Source organism: Pteropus alecto, unplaced genomic scaffold (assembly GCF_000325575.1).
Source record: "Pteropus alecto unplaced genomic scaffold, ASM32557v1 scaffold86, whole genome shotgun sequence".
Lineage (NCBI taxonomy): Eukaryota > Metazoa > Chordata > Mammalia > Chiroptera > Pteropodidae > Pteropus > Pteropus alecto.
In genome coordinates this window covers 20,160,819-20,164,813 of record NW_006442109.1, presented here as the reverse complement: position 1 = coordinate 20,164,813, position 3,995 = coordinate 20,160,819, and the positions used below count along the sequence as shown (strand labels likewise).

At 41.2% G+C, this 3,995-nt stretch overlaps 1 non-coding gene across 1 annotated transcript; it reads right to left on the bottom strand.

Moving 5' to 3' along the window:
• Positions 1 to 537: 537 nt before the first annotated feature.
• Positions 538 to 656, bottom strand: LOC112469853. The gene has a single exon (XR_003042739.1). It is a non-coding gene; the product is annotated as a 5S ribosomal RNA (ribosomal RNA).
• Positions 657 to 3,995: the final 3,339 nt, after the last annotated feature.

Genomic DNA, 3,995 nt, shown 5'->3' with positions numbered 1-3,995 from the left:
GGGGGTGAGGACTGTCTACCATAGGTGATTGTGTGGTCCAAGAAATTCTAGCTTAGGTGATTGTGGAGACTTAGGATGGCCCACCTTAGTCGATTATCAGGGCCAGGAAATTCTACCTTAGGGACTTGTGGAGATACAGGAAATTCTACTTTAGGTGTTTATGAGCCTAGGAAACGCAATGTTTGATGATTGGGGGTTGAGGAAACTTTATCTGATTGTGAGCCAAAAATAATATCTAGTGATTGCGGGGGCCCAAGCAATTCTACCTTAGATGACTGCGGGGGACTAAGGAACTCTATCTTAGGAGACTGAGGAAACCCAGGAAACTGTATCTTAAGAGATAGTGGGCCCAGGAAACTCTACCTTAGGTGATGTGGCCCAGAAATCTCTACTTTGTGTGATTCTGGGCCCATAAAACTCTACATTATTTGTTTGGGGGTCAGGACTCTACCTTAGGTGATTGTGGAAGGGCCAGGAATCTTTACCTTAGGTAATTTTATGGGGTCAAGAATCTTCATTAGGTGATTTTTGTTTTAATGCCTACAGCACCCGGTATTCCTAGGTGGTCTCCCATCCAAGTACTAACCAGGCCCGACCCTACTTAGCTTCTGAGATCAGAAGAGACCAGGCACGTTCAGGGTGGCATGGCTATAGACTGCATTAGGTGATTTAATGGGGCCTGAAACTCTGCATCGATTGTTGGTCCAGGAAACTAGGTGATTGGGGTGGCCCAGGAAACTCTTCCTGAGGAGATTATTGGGCCTGGGGACTCTACTTTACATAATTATAATTGTTGGGGTTCAGATACTTGACCTCAAAAAGGTGAAGGGATTAAGAAGTACAAATTGGGATGTGAAGTACAGCATAGGAAATACAGTCAATAACATTGTAACAACTGTATAGTGCCAGGTGGGTACTAGACTAATTGGGGGGATCACTTTGTAAATTATACAAAGCAATACTGAATGTCAACTCTAACTGAAAAATAAAAATTAATAAAAAAAGAAACTTGACTCAGCTGATTGTAGGGTTCTGGGAAACTAGACCTTAGGTGACAGCCAGGGTCTGGAAAATCTACCTTAGCTGATTGTGGGGACCAAGAAACTGAACTTTGCAAAATTGGAGGCCCAGGATACTCGACCTTAGGTGATTGTTTGGGACCATGAATCTAGCCCTTAGGTGACTGTGGGGGTCCAGGAACCTTGACCTTAGGTGATAGTGGGGGCTCAGGAAAGTGAAATGAAGATTACTGTTAGGGCCATGGAAACTCTACCTTAGGTGATGAATGGGGGCCAGGACACTTGACTTTATTGAATTGTGGGTCACAAGAATCTCAACTTTAGGAGATTGAGGGTACCTAGGTAATTTAACCTAATATGATTGTGACCTTACATTATTTGGAGACCCAGGAAACTCTATATTAGGTGAAAGTGGCCTTAGGAGACTATACCTTTTGTGATTGAGGGCCTGAGAAATTCTACCTTAGGTGATTGTGAGGACCAAGAAGCTACCCTAGGTGATATGAGGCCCCAAGAAATTTATCCTTAGGTGATTGTGGGGGGCCAGGAAATTTGACTTTTACTGATTGTGGGGGTCCAGGAACCTAGGCCTTATAGTCTAACTTGGTTGATTGCGAGTGACCAGGAAAATCTACTTAGTTGATTGTAGCTTGGGTGATCGTGGGAATCCAGGAAACAACTTATTAGATTGTAGGGTCCCAAGAATCTCAACTTTAAGAAATTGATGAGGCCTAGGAAATTCGACCTTAGATGATTAGGGGACTCCGGAAATTCTACATTTGGTATTTGAGGGCCTCAGAAACTGTATTTTAGGTGATTGTTGAGGGCTAGGAAACTATTTTGTTGTTTATGGGAGCCTCAGAAACACTACCGAAAGTGATGGTAGAGAGCCAGAAATCTCTATCTTAGGCTATTATGAGTAGACAGGAAAATCTAGTTCGTGATGAGGGGCCAGGATAGTGTACAGTGGGGTGAATGTGTGAGCCCAGGAAACTCCACCTTAGGTGATTTTGGGGCCCAGGAAACTCTTCATAAGGTTATTGCTGGCCAGAAAACTACCTTAGCTGATTTTGGGGCCATGAATCTTAACCTTAGGTAATTGTTGGGGTCCATGAATCAACCCTTAGGTGATTAGAGGGGCAGGTACTCACCCTTGGGCCCTAGATTTCTTGACTTTGTTGACTGTGGGAGGCCAGGATAGTCTACTTAATTGTGGGGGGACTGTATAGTTAACCTTTTATGATTTGGGAGGTATAGTGGACTCTCTTAGGTGATCTTGGTCCTGGAAAACTACCTTATTTGATTGCATGCCCTGGAATCTCTACCTTAGGTAATATGGGAACCCAGGAAGCAAACTTAGGTTATTGTTATGATCTATGAAACTCTATCTTAGGTGATTGTGGAGGATTAGGAAACTTGATCACATGTGAGGGTGGAGCCTAGGATAGTCTATCTTGGTTGATTGTGGAGGTCAGCATATTCTCTTAGTTTACTTTGGGAGACAGGATAGTTTACTTTAGGTGATTGTGACGGTCATAAAACTCGACTTTAGGCAATGGTGTGGGGCCAGGAAATTCTACCTTCAGTGATACTGATGGCCCCGGAAACTCTACCTTAGGTGACTGTGGGAGGCAAGATGCAGAAGAGCACCTAGGTGAGGGGTCCATTTAGCCTGTAAGCACATAGGGGCTCCCAGGTACTCTTATGGTGATCTGATCCCCAGCTCTGATGCTTCTGAGGCTTCAGGTCTTACCCTGTGAGGCTTCCTTGCCAGACTGTTATTTCAAGAAGCTGTAATTATGCCTTAATGCACTGAAAAAACAAACGAGAGCCAGGTATTTGGGGGGTGGGAAACTGGCCCAGTGCTTTACTTTCTTTAATGCCCAGCCAGTTTCCAGGGACTGCTTCCAATGCTGGCCTTTAGTACTTTCTGATATTGGCATTATTCCATAGTTTTGTAGGAGAAAAACATCACTTTTTTTGAAGATGCTCTTTATGCCTGAAGTGGGCTGAAGATCCCCCAGCTCTGCTGGGTTCTACTTTCAATTTGTTCCCACTGACATTAAATCTGGAAATTCCACACTGCTGATGGCACCGTCCCAATTTTCTAATGCTACTTTTTGATTATTGAACTGTAATCTGTGTTTTCAATAGAGTTTGGGAAGGAAGGGAACACCATGCTTTAAAGCTTCAAAATACATATTAAATTATATGCTAATACATTTTAAAAACCTTGAATAGTTGATTTCCTATTATCAACATTTCAAGTAATTTTTGTGATAAAAATGATAGAACCAAAGGATAAAAAATCTGTTTCGTCCCACTAAATCTAATCTTGCTAACAAAATAAATTTAAAAGTCTGATGAATACAGATGTAAAAAAACTTAACATGCAATTCAGCATGTTAATACCATCTGCTGCTAAAAGAACCAGGTCTCCTTGGAGAAATGGCTTTTTCTTCACTCAGTTGTTTATTTATATCAGCATGGACTCATGATTTTTTACTTTTTTCAACAGGTTCTAATCTTTTACTATCATTATTTGATGTTCAAACTGTCATAAATTTGGACAGTGGGGCCCTCTTACAGAAAAGCAAATAAAGATGCAGATAACAGAACCATGAAATTGGAATTTCAACTAAGTGGCTTTACAACTGTACTGGTTAGAACAGTGCCTTTAAGTAATTTGTCCTCAATATTTAGAAGTCTAAGTGAAATAGCCAAGAAATAAAATACATAAAGAAAGGACTATTGGTTTTTTTTAAACTGCTAATAACCATGTTGCCCAATCCATTGTTGGGTCACACTTGTTAATACTTGAGTAAAGTAGAACCATCTTCTTAGGGAGGGAGTTTGGGTGTGTTTGTTACAGTGTGAATGTAGAAATGTTTTTCAACAATTGTTTTCCCAAATATCTTAAAATAAATTCCAATTTCTTTCCATCTTGCATACTGATGATAGCCAATAACTTTCATT